At 40.6% G+C, this 13,165-nt stretch overlaps 1 protein-coding gene across 1 annotated transcript in view; it reads left to right on the top strand.

The window, feature by feature from the left end:
- Positions 1-3,823: 3,823 nt before the first annotated feature.
- Positions 3,824-13,165, top strand: part of mef2aa (myocyte enhancer factor 2aa) — a gene marked incomplete in the record, with an annotated part of 53,353 nt that continues 44,011 nt past the window's right edge. The window contains 1 exon segment of the mRNA XM_035664672.1: positions 3,824-3,968.

The raw sequence follows: 13,165 nt of genomic DNA, 5'->3' as shown, positions 1-13,165 counted from the left end.
GGATTTGAGAAGTTCTCACCACATATACTGTAGCATCATGTCCAGGTGCAATTTAACAAGCTGATGTAAATCTCTACCTAAGTGTTGGTTGTGTTTCTGCTAACATGACTTTCCAACATCACTTTGGGAAGATGGGAGGGGTGTATGTTGCACACAAAAGTGCTGCTAAAGGAGATGCTGAGAGCAATTTGGATCCACACTGTTGTCAGTTGCCATCAGCCTGAACTCATTAAGAACTACAACACAGCCGAAAGTTTCCTGACTGAAAACACTCCAAGAAAACAGCTGGGGACTGTTTCTGTCTAATTTCTTTTTGTCACAACTATTGTTACTTTCTAATGCAGGTGAAAGAGCAGAATGAGATGCACGTGAGACAATTTAGTGACCAACTGCTAGCAGTCGTTTTTTAAAGTTGTTTATTGCTATAGTACTTCAATATTGCTAAAAGGCTTATGGACCAAACACTTACCATATTTTACTTAATTATTAGAATACTACACTCACAGCACTATTAATGATGGCCAATATCTTGATCTGTAGATTACATGAAAAGGTGAATGAGTGCTAAGTTTTTAGAAAGCCAGTTTGAATACAAGTATCTCAAAAAGCAGATAGTTTTTGGACATTTAGATGAATGTAACTAGCCTGAGGAGCTGGGGCAAGGGTTTGAAGAGAAGGTATTACAGCTGGTGTCCATCAACATCTCTCTCATCTCATCTCTCTTTGAAATCAGTGATTTTGTGGTACATTTTGTAACATATGAGCAGCTTTGGGTTCCAAATATTTTGTTTTTGCCATGGAATGCAATTTGAGCCACCCACATAATAAAGGAAAGGAATTTGGCATCATTGTATTACAGTATATTTACCACATGGATAGAATAAAGTGCCTCTCTATTCTCAATGAAAACTTGGCCAAATTTGGGACTGATGACTACACAATAAATAAAAAAACAAACAAAAACAGCCAGCAAATAACAAAAGCTACCCAACAAGCAAATAATAAGTAGTGCATCGCCATATGATGTAGCTGCAGTCCTATGGTGCAATATAAAGGACTGGTGTGCATGCAGCAGAAAAGAGTAGCATATAAATAAGGCATTACTATAGCTATCAGTATAAGAACAGTGGCCTTTTTGTTTAGCATTTAGTCTGTGTGCAGTGTAATTTTTAGGTGCTTTTGCTTCAATATTGTTCCTCTGAAGCCTGAGTGTGCACAGTACAGCAAAAGTGGACCAAGGCTCAAGCAAATTGCAGGAAGAGCCAGCCCACATTGCCTCATGTGGCCATGAAGCACGCCCTCATTTAACCTAAACCGATGCATGGCCAAGAGCCAAGAGCAGTATAATGCATACTAAATTTAATTAACTTCAAGCAATTATTGCAGTTTGTTGTTATAAACTATGACACAGGAAGAGTGTTACCATTGTGAATTTAACTTATATATTGAGGTGTGGTTAGTAATACAGGAACTGTGTTGCATGAGCATTAAGAGCCATTAAGGACAAGTTGTGACTCCTTGGCCCAGAGCCCTGAGGAAACAGGAGGGATAAGGAAGACTAGACACAGCATTTTCCTTTGGGACTGGGACTAACTGGTGGAAAAAGGTAGCACAATACACTAGGGACCAGGCTATACTAGACTAATACAAATGAGCTATATACAGCAGTAGCCATACTTTGTGGAAAATGTTTTCCTTCATTAGTGAGCATATGGTGTACAGTAATAAAACAGTATGTCATTAGACGAGGATGTCTAAAGAATCACGCATTGTTTTACTATTCAGCTAGGGTAATGGTGCCGTCAAAACGCTGATTCTGTTTGCAGAGATACCAGACTGCTACGACTGCTATTTCTAAAGCACAGAAAGTGATTTATATTGAATTGATCTGGTGACTTTTTGTAGTTTAAAATTTTCAAATGGCACTTGCAGTAATCAGTTATGTGTCCTGTGACCTAAATAATGAAGTATGATACAGAAGCAGTCATTCAAACTCAACGTGACATGACTTTACTGTAAGATCATGAGTAGCCAAATGTGTGAACCTTCTGTTGAGCTTTTATAATTCCTCTGAGTTCCATATGATTTATCAGGTAAACTTGGGATTCAAGCTGTGGGTGAAGCAGAGGATTCAGATCCTTTACTTAAGTAGCTAAATCATTATGTAAAATGACTTCATTACAAGTACAAATCCTGCATTTAGAATTTGACTTAATTAAGTGAAAATATTATTATTATTATTATCAGAAAAGTGTACTTCAAAGATCAGTACGATTAAGCAGCATCTAGTGGTGTAGTTGCATATTGCAACTCCCTCGCCCTTTTCACCCTTCCCTTCCAAGCACGTAGGAGAAACTATGGGGGTCGCGAAACACACAAAAAACGCAAATGTCCTTTTCTAAAGCCTGTGTTTGGTTTGTCTGTTCTCGGCTATGGTAGAAACATGGCGATTCAACATGGTGGCTTCCATGGAAGGCGACCTGCAGCATCTGTAGATATAAAAGGCTTCTTCTACATTACGATTCTTGGTGATTATACCCCAATGAAAACATATTTATGAATATAATATTCCATTTCTGTCAACAGATCCACCTAAATGTTAACCACTGGACCTTTAAACTACCAAAAGTAAAAGGACTCATTAAGGAGGACCCCTTTCACTGTCATTTTTGCATAACTATGTATGAAGCATTTTGATGTTGTAATTGGTTTGTTTTAATCTAAAATTAGGATTTTATGTATCTTAATCTGCAATAACAAATAGCTGTCAGTTATAAGTAATATTTCCTTCTTGAAGTACAGTCAAAGTATGGAATAGCAGAAAATACAATACAGAAAAATACTGAGGTAAACTATATACTTGGGTAAATGTACTTACTTTCCAACACTGTATTCAAGCCCCATGAGACAGCTAGCCCTATTAACTTGTAATAGGTTTAAACTGTTACATTTCTTTCAAAATAAGTGCCCATGTGCATGTAGTTAACCCTGCCTAAACCTGGCCACACGTTCATCTCATTCTCATTAAACACATAATTGAAACAGTAGATAATAACTGTGCACAATATGCGCTCGCACCTGCTTCTAAATGCCAGTACAAAAAAAACAAAAAAAAACACAGTCCGGTGGGTGAGGCACCACACCTCCTCTGATCCTGCACATACACGTGACATGCTCATATGCAGTCGAGCATGGTCCCGCCTCCTCGCTCTAATTGGCCGCTCGACAGACGCTGCAGACTCCCATTGGCCGAACGAGGTGCCCTTTAGACCAAATTCCATTGCTGTTGTCTTAGAGATATGACGTCAAATGTATCTAATGTGATGAGGCTGAGCCGAGTAATTTGAGGGGAAAGTAGTGGTCCAGATCTAATAAGAAAACAGATCCTACTTCAGTAACCTATTGCTGTCTCTAGTTCAGTTCTGCTTTGTTAGTTGTTTTTTTGCTCGTTAGTCCCGCCAAAGTTTCCCCGAAGTTCAGCCTGTGAGTGACTAATCCAAATGGCTGTTTGGACCAGTGTTATGATAATGATTATGACACGAATAAAACAACAGCAGTATATTAAAAAAACAAAACAATGAATAGGCCCGTATGATAGTCAGTAAAGTATGTCGTCTGCCGTATAAAACCCAACACTATTGGAATTCAGTCCTCATTTTGTATGCGTTCTTACATTTAAGGGATAAACAAAGACTTTTACTACTTGTTCTAATGTTTTGACGGCTGAGTGTGTGTGTGTGTGTGTGTGTGTGGGGAGGGAGGGAGAGAGGGCGGGAGAGAGAGTGAGAGAGGCAGTTCGTCAGATAAGGGGAGGAGTCTCTCACTGACAAGAGGGAGACTGGCTTTTCTGAGTTTGTCAGCTCCCCCTAAAATAGCAGTCAGCGTGTAAATGTGAACTGAAATTACGTTTATCCACTGGAGCCACCGATATAGAGTGTCTATACACAGCGACTGACTTGGGAGTAAAGGTGAGTAACGGAAATAGAAACAATGTTGCCGAGTGTGGCAGCGGTACAGTGAGTGAGAGTAGAAAAGCGCAAGAGGGAGACGTAGAGTGGATTTGGGAGACGGGAGACATTAACTGTATATTTCTATTTCTATTCCTATCTATCTGTCTTCTCCGGAGTACGCGCCGAATTACGAGTTAGAGCGTAAAAGCCGTGTCGTGTCACTTAACACCAGTCGTGTTTGCATTATCAGCCAGGTTCTGGTGCCGTAAAATGTCTTATTGCTGTTTTAAAGGGTGCAGTCAGACGCGCGCGCTGTTGATATCAGTCAATCGCGAGAAACTTTTAGAGGATTCGTCGCGAGCAGCAGTACGCCGGTTATAAGACTCACTGTCGCTGTCGGTGTCACTGCCTTTAAGATGCTCCTTTTTGTGTGAATCTGTGACTCCTAAAAGTCCACCGCAGTTAGTCGTGGGATCGAAAGTGTGAATTTGTTGAACTGTACTTTGTAAAAACGGTCGCATCGTTCTGGCAAAATAGTAATCAATGTGTGTGTAATAATAACAGCGTTGAGCCATCGCAACAACTGCAGGCTACGGTTCACACAGGGAATAATAGAAGTTGAGTTCTGATATTGACTTTGCAGCGAATACTGTGTTTGCATAATATGCAACTTCTGAAATAATATCTAAACCTAATCCAACCTACTTTAACGTAAAAACGTACATCATCATTTAGTAGGATATAGTCCGACTTTTCCACATAGGTTGCCAGTTTTAATAACTGCCTTGATGTTAGTGATAATGAAATCTAGATGGTGCTGGTCAGCCCGTGCACGATGACATCACTACACTTGGTTATTGTCATACATGTTGTTACCGGTGTTGTGATGTATTTTTTTTTAATTTTTAAACAAGAGGAGACTTCTTGCCAAGCACGAACAGTTGCATGACATCACGCCTAAGGTTTAAAGTTTAATTTGGCGCTTTTAACGTGATAAACAGTGATTCAGGACCTTATATCTGTTAGTATAAAGTAATCATTACTTTATCTCTTACTTTATGTGGGTTGATGACTGGTTAAGCTTGAGCTGAAATGTACCCAATCAGGTGAATTAAGGTAATTGTTGTCTTGATAGACTTGTTACTACATAAATAATAACTTAAAGTCCTCACTTTTTTTTTATTATTTCATGTGACAGGCTAGGGGCAGTGCATCTAACATAAGCTGCATGGGCAGATTGATAACAGAGCAGGTGAGAGAGGATCTTTGCTGACCTTACCCTGTCGCCAGAGTGGGCGACGGCCAACAGTAACCTGACCTTCTCAAGTGTTTCTGGTGTATGCCCACACCATACAGGTCTCATTAATATTCTACATAAATGGTAGTTTTTATTCAGTTGTAACAGGAAATACCACCAGCATAACCTGAAGTTCTAGTCACTTCTCTTTTTTACAAGTTAACATTTGTAGGAATTTAGTCTCGTTTGAAAAGTTTTGGTTGCAACTTGTAAAGTGTGTTTTGTGATTTTATATGGATTCATTCCAGCATGTTGTGGAGGGGCAACTTCAAACTGTGTGTCAGTATCCTTAAAGGCTGTGAATTGTTAATTTAGTATGTACAGGTTGCTTGTAGTACTTGTTAAAGTAAGCATTAAAGCACTGTTGCCGCCGTTCTGACGGCTTGCACATTACCATACCAGCTAGTTGCCAGTGGTTTTTAAAGCAAAGCAGTAAAGCACCCTCCAATCTGCAGTCATTAGCTTCTGTGCTGCCCCAGGCCTCGCCAGTAATGGGCCTTGTTGCTCATGATCCCCATCACGTGAGCTCTTATGTCTAATGTGTGGATGAAGGATTCTTTCAACGCGGCTGAATTGAATATCATTTTAACAATTTATGTCACATATTAGTCAAAAGGATGAATATGATGTCTGTGAAGGCCCTGAGAGAGCCGTCATAAACGGCCTCTTCATGCATGCGCTGAACTGTTGCTTTAACCTCAGAGACCCCAAATGTCCTACCATTAAGCAAACACACACTCAGATGTTTTATAATGTATCTATTAGATTCCACCCTGTATCATTTAATCAGCAATACTGTGATTTTTGAAGCTAGATGGATAATATTCCAAGATGACTACCACTGTTTATTAAGTGTTTTAGCCTTGTTACTTGTTATGTTTGTGAGCCCCTGCACGTCTCTGGAAATGTACGTAAGTGCGTGTGAGTGTCTTAGCACAAGTTCTCAGTGGAAAAGGGAGAAATGAGAGGTGGTGACGGTGTGAGGAACGGGCAGCTGCAGCATCTTTTACTGCACTCCTCATCCCACTTCAATCTCAGTGTCTCAGCTTCTCCTTCCAGGAGAAATGTGGAGTGTGTGGGCGAGTCGGATCTGCAATTAACGCTGGTTGTCAGAAAGAGAATGCTGGCGTTTACACGATGCCGCTGAATCACTGAGTGAAAGTCTTTCTCCTCCGCTCTCCTCCTCCCAGGACATTTTTCCAAGGAGGACAAAAACACCAGAAATCTGAAAGCCAAGGATGTATTGAATGAAAAATAAGAGACAGAAACTGAACATTCTTGGTCCAATAAAGAGGATAGTGTTTCTTTGATTGTTTGGTAAGCCAAGCTGTTCTTTTGTACTGCAAATGAGCTATAACATTACAGGAATTATGGTTGTTACGGTTATTTTGTATGTATTTTTCACATAACTGTGAATCTGTTTTTTTAAATGTTTTTTATGCTTTACTATTTTGTGTGGCAACTTTAGGTACAGTTGAGTTTTCTGGCAAAAAATGTGAGCATTAAATATAGTTTCTCGGTTGGTTGGGTAACAATAAGGTACAGAAAGTTTGCCTAAGTTGACAGACAAACCTACTGAGGTGATTGAAGATACGTTTTTTCTCTTCTTTTTTTTCTCTGTTCGGTAAATTTTTTGCCAGATTTTTGCTACTATGGTGCTTTTTTTTTTTTTTTTAAAGATTTTCTTTTAAGATCACTCAAACGATAAGTGGCAGGATTATACTCAGTGTCACATTGTAACTATTCAACTTTCTCTTCGACTAACAAAAGCATCTTAGTAACATGATTCATTGTTTATTGGAGCTCTATCATCAATATGGAGATTCCAGCGTTTTCCTGTGAGACCTGGAGGTTGGATGCAGAATTTTGAGCCTGGCGGATAATGTTTTAGACCACAGTTAACTGTAAACTGGCCCTTGTAGACTAAAGAGAAAAGACTTGTACTGCTTTTTTTCTTTTTGTAAACATATAGCTGTTGCTGTTGTTGTGTAGAAAAGCACTAATCACACCTAAACTATACATTTAAAGCAGAAACATTTTGATAGTTTGGCTTCAATTCAAGAGACACTTTTTTTAAATTCTCTCTCCTTTCCTTTTTCTGAGCTTGGTTAATGCTAATTAGGGCACAGTGGGCCTTTGGTTAGCACTTCTACAGTCCTGGGTTAAGTTCCGTCTGTCTTTGTGTGATGTTTGCATGCGCTGCCCGTGTTAGACAGGACGTGTGTATGCTGTGGTCACGAGCCGCTGGTATGGATGTGAACTGGCACTGGGTGTCAGACAACACAAACTTGCTAAATACACTAGACTTTCAAATTTAGTGGTTCAGTCGAAGTTAAAGGAGTTTTTATCTAAACATTAAAATATAGTGCATACACTGTTGTCAGATATCAATTGATAGAACTACAGTTATAGTATGTACGTTTGTCTAAACAATGTTTATGAACATTAATCATTTTCAAAATACCATAAATGACTGCTATAAAAACATAGAACTCTTATATTTAATAAGTAAATGTCACTGGCTGATTCTCCAGTATTGTTCAGGCCCTCTAATAGCCTCGTGTAAGCTCAGAGGGTGAATGTATTACTTGCTGAGGCACTGTTTGTATAGCAAGACAGCTAGCAGTGACCTTTCAACTGTCCTGCCCTTGACTGAGACCTCTGGTGGTAAGCCACCTCGTTTGGCTCACTCAGCACATGTGCTGCTGAGCGGGGCAGAGCAGCTTAAGGCCGCACCGTCTTTTCCTGTCTCCCCTGCTCTTCCAAACGAGGCCTGACTGGAGGTCTCTTCACCTCTTCAGCCTGGACCACACAGGAGAATCAGCGGGAAGATCCTCAAGCAGAGCGGCACTCTAAATCTGCTGTTAATCTTCTTTCGCCACTATGATCCTAGTCTCTCTGTCACACCACATCCATACCAGTCGCTGATTGTGAGTTTGAATACAAACACATGGTGTTATATAGCCACTGTAACCACATTAGTATCCTAAAATAACACCATAGTTACTGTTTAGTATTTTCTAATTATTGTTTTTTTTCTTTTTAGCTTCTGCTCGATGCGTCGTTTCTTCTGCTGTGTTAAGTTTTGATGTGCCACGTTCGTTAATAAGCAGAAAGGATAGCACATGTGCACTTTGTGGTTTGGGAGGGTAGACTGTGGAAGCATGTGGTGGAGCAAAGGTGATGACTTTGAGAAGTCAAGTCATTTAGCACCTTTCTAAGATGCCTCCGCCTCCTTCTTTGGCTTTCTGGAGTGCAAGAGAAACCGCAGTATTGCACTGTGCATCATCTCAGAAAGTGAGTGGGCCTCACTTAGAGGACATATAACCCAAATGTGTGTGTCCTGTGGTTTGGTTAGTCATTATTCTTTAGGTTGTTTTCTTATTGTTTACATGAAAAGGACCTTTTCTTGTGTGGAAATGCTGATAGTGAGTGACTATGTTGCTAGTACTGTGGTGATATAATTAAGTTGAATCATGGACAGAGCAAAACTGATAGTTGAAAAGGAAGTTAAGAAAGACATCTCTTTGCTGAGTTGCATTTTAATGGAATTTTAATGAGACTGAAAAAAACATAAATCAAAGGAATATATTATAATCTAATTTACTAGATCAAAAGATCTCCCATGATTGCTAATATACCCCACTGTATTGAATTCCTGATGTTCTACTGTAGATCTTAAAAAGCATCTCTCACTGGAGATTTAACTCTGGCTTTGTATGGAGTCGATTAGACGCATCGCAAACAGACAAACAATTGAATTATGTGCAAAGTAAACTTTCTTCAAAGTCTGGTAAGCTCTGTGTGATGAGGCTGTTTACTGTGTTGTTGTTGCGAGCGCTAAAATAGGGCAATTTCAAACATCAGTTACAGCCTTTATCACCATTTAATCCAGCCTCCCATTATGTTACCCAAGATAGCGAGAAGTAAAGTCCATGGAAAAGAGTTTATCAATGGCTGGTGTAGTAAATACAGCTGTGAGATCTGGGTGACACAGCTCCTATAGCGAACACGTTGACCAAAAGTCCAGTAGCTGCTGGGAGGAAGACTTGGATCCCCTGCAGCTGGAGGCCTCCCGAGCTGCAGGAAGGAGGCCTGGCCTGCAGTATCGTTGTTTTTCTGTTTGTCTGAGAAGCCCTGTGAACCAGAACAGCTGGGGAGGATGTGATTCCTCCCATTATTCTGCAGCACACATCAGCCACATGAACTGGGAAGGGAAGTGACCCTAGCCACCTCTTCTATCTGGAAGCTGCTCCAGTCCACCGCGGGGCTCTGACTTGTAGTTCAAAGTTGTCTTCCTCTCTTCTGTAGGGGCTGAGCTCTAGCAGCGTGAACACCGCCTTATGCGTGTTGTTTTTAGCTAGAGCACGAGTTCCCAAACTGTTATACATTAGGCCCACGATACAGTACTGTGCGCTGTGTTTATACTCTGTGCGCAGATTCAGAATGATAAGACCGTGGCCACTTTAGGGGAAGTGTAAGCCTGGTCAAGATTCACTTTTACAAGCCATGATACCATCTTTAGGCTTTTACAGTTCACGTGGCATCCTAAACTCTTTAAGTGGTCACAGTTTCAAAAGCTTCGCCCTCTAGCACGCCATATTTGTTATTAAAATGTTTCCAATTCAGTTCAAACTAGGCTTTTAAAACCAAGGGCATTCAGAAAGTGTTGTCATTGCATCTCCAGTCTCTAGATCCCAGCTCTCTATAGTGTGACTGTGATTGTGAGTGAGGTGTTGAGTCTGCCCGCTGTTTGTGCGTCTGCCCGTCTGTCCTCTCCCTTTCTCCCAGTCCACTTTCCATCTGTGTGCTGTGGGCTGCAAGTCTAGTTGAGAATGGTGTAGTGTTTCCACCAGTGAGCTGTTGCCAGCCTGTATTCATGTCAGACTGTGTTGTTCTTGATTTTGTTTCCCTCCTCCCCTCAACCTCTGTCGCTGGTCCAACTGCCAGGGGTGTTCCGAACATATATGGAGGTTGAGAAGAGGAGGGGCATCCATCAGCGGCCGCTGGCCCTGGGACTCGGGACCAGAGGCTATCAGCAAACAGTTTGACTGAAAAGATTCCTGGAGAGGCGAGCAGCAGGGCCTGTGGGGGTCTCTCTCTCTTTCCTTTTCTCTGTCTGTCTCCCTCTCTCTCTATCACACTGTTTGCACACAGTGTTCATGTGACAGCTAGCACACATCATCTGATTTGGGAGAAACTGTGGGCTGTAGCTGCAGAAATACCCCTTAGATTATTTGCTCTGCGAATGCCGTTCATTGATTTCAATAGATTTTCAAATAGAGATAGACGAGAGGAAAAAAAATCAGGTTGAAGTCAACTTTTATCGATAATTAACAAATGATGGTATTTTTTTCTTCCCATCCCCTCCTATGAACATGAGCTCTCAGGATAGTCTTCTATTAAAACTCCTGTTTACTATTAAAACACATCATTCACAAAGCAGACAGTGAATATTCAAAATGAGAGCTGTTGCTCGGTGTGATGTTACAGAAACCTAATAACATAAAACCCCATGACAGACATTCACAAATCTAGATTTTATACATTTTCCAGCCCTTTGCGGTCTGCATGTGTCACACTGTAATTTCAGAAATGGGTGAGAGGTGGCTTTATTTGAAATGTTTAACATGAAATGAAATGTGTGAATAGCAGGCCGTGTGAGATCATTAACAGACTAATTCTGTAACATAAAATTGTAAGATAGAAAAATCAATGCGACTTTAGCTAGCCCCTTTCTCTGTTGTTATGACTCATGGCCATCCTCACTGCTCAGATTGCATAAACCTTTTATGTAATGGAACACTGTGGGAAAGAGGCATCGAGTGGAAGATAAAAATGGGAAGAGAAAATCAAATATTTATTCTGAGCTTTTTAATTTTTTTTTTCCATTAAAAGCAGGCATTCTCTGTAGGCAGACAGTAACTGGAATCCTAAACAATATGGACTACATGTATGTGTACCAAAAAACTCTTGTCTTTCTGCAGTGCTCACTATTTATTTAGTTAAATCTGCCTGCTGATCATCAAACACCAGGGGAAAATTGAGTATCTGAAATCTCAGTGTCTAATCTGGATCCACAGTGTTTCCAAAGATGTGTTGAGATCGAGTAAATGCGCTGCTGCTGAGACACATTATGCATGACGTGCCTAATATCCTTACACTGTGGATTCCCCCCGGAGGAAGATCTTGGTTCATCTTCGCTGTTTACCATTTCTGAGTTGCGGTCTGTGCAACATCAAAAGGCTTCCATGGCACTTAACACAGCTCGCAGGGTTCCCTGGGAGGGTGTGGGGGGGGGGCTGCTGCTCCCTATGGTGTTGGCATTATTATTGTTCCCTGGTGAGAAGTCCATCTGATGATAGACAACCATGCAAATGGACACATGCCTTTGCACCACATCAGACCACAGCACCACACTGTAATGCTATGCAAATGTTGAAACCTCGAGGACCATGCATGCATTAGTTTTACTGTATTTGTGTTTGTGTGTCTGTGTTAGAAAAACAGAAAAAACCTCCCAAGATTTTCTCATAAATATTATCTCCGCCAGTGAACAACAATTTATCTTGACCTACCCTCAAAAAAGTAATGAAAGTAGTTAAACTGAGACTGAAACTTGGATGTGTAACATGTAACTTTATTAGCAGGAGCGAAGTGTGACCCAGGAAGTGTTGATAAAGAGTGTTGAATACTGATGTTGTGCCATGTCAAGACATTGACTTGCTAAACTGACATACTGTCATAAGGAATGTTGGTGATGGAGGGCTTTTGCTCAGAGGCATAGTTTGTTAAACCACTGGTGATAATATGAAGTGAGTAGTTAGCCATTAGTACTGCCAATTGCATTTTAGAGCTATAACGTGACATACTGTAGATTGGCTGCTTAGAAATTATTTGTAAGAGGTTAATCTAATAGAGAGGTTTCTCAGGTCACAGTGATGGTTTACTCAGTGCTACTGTGAGAAAGTAACCTTAATGATGTGAAACTGAACACTAGCATTGGAGTCACAGAGTCCCATCTTTCTTCAATCAATCTTCCAGAAGTACAAATACAAGAAAAATAATACCCTGATACTTTTTGAGAAAAATGTAGAATATTGGAAAAAAAACATCAATATATGATAAATAAAAAGAAATTAGCAAAGATGTATGTCATTTTCAGCTACCACGTTTGTGTTTTGAATGTGAAAAACGGCTGAAAATTTCATTTTGTTGTAGGATGGATGGAACATTTCCCCATCCAGACGTTTAGAAGAGTCTTCCTACCTTCCTACCTACCTTCAGAACTGTGTTGTTAAATGACCTTCAGGGTTTTTTTTCAAAGATGGCTAATTATTTTTCCGAAACTTTGGAAGCTCTGTGACTCGAATGTAATGGTAATACTTTAGAGGCACAAACTGGGGCGTGTAGGACACTTCAGCAATGCTACCATACCTCTATGATATCGTAGTCGTCAAGCGCATTCATTTTTAATGAGACATAATTCATCACCCTACGCTTGCATCAAAGAAGTTATCATCATTTTCTTTGTTCATAAAAGTTTCACTCAAATATGCATCAAGGGATTTACCTTGAGGAGGAGAGTAGCTTTTCTCCATGAAATGGATATAACTGTTAGGAGAGGGTCATCTCTTTATCCTTGAGAAACTGAGAATCCATTCATTGGCTGGGCTCGAAAACCTGACTGACGCAAATGGATCATTGGGAATAGAAATGTCCCAGCAGTAATTATGTTACAACGCCGCTGCCGCACACTACCACAGAGGTGGGATGGGATGGGCGCGGGGTGCTTCTCTTAGTCTTGTTTCCCTTACATCTTTCCACATAGTTAACACAGTCATACTGTTTTCTCTCTCCCACTCTCTCTGTCTGACTCTCCCTCCCTCCCCCCCTCGCTCGCTCTCTCTCTCTCTCT

Source organism: Morone saxatilis, unplaced genomic scaffold (genome assembly GCF_004916995.1).
Source record: "Morone saxatilis isolate NCDOM2014 unplaced genomic scaffold, NCSU_SB_2.0 Contig2, whole genome shotgun sequence".
Lineage (NCBI taxonomy): Eukaryota > Metazoa > Chordata > Actinopteri > Moronidae > Morone > Morone saxatilis.
The sequence above is the reverse complement of the archived record's forward strand: the minus strand, read 5'-3'. Positions and strand labels throughout refer to the sequence as shown.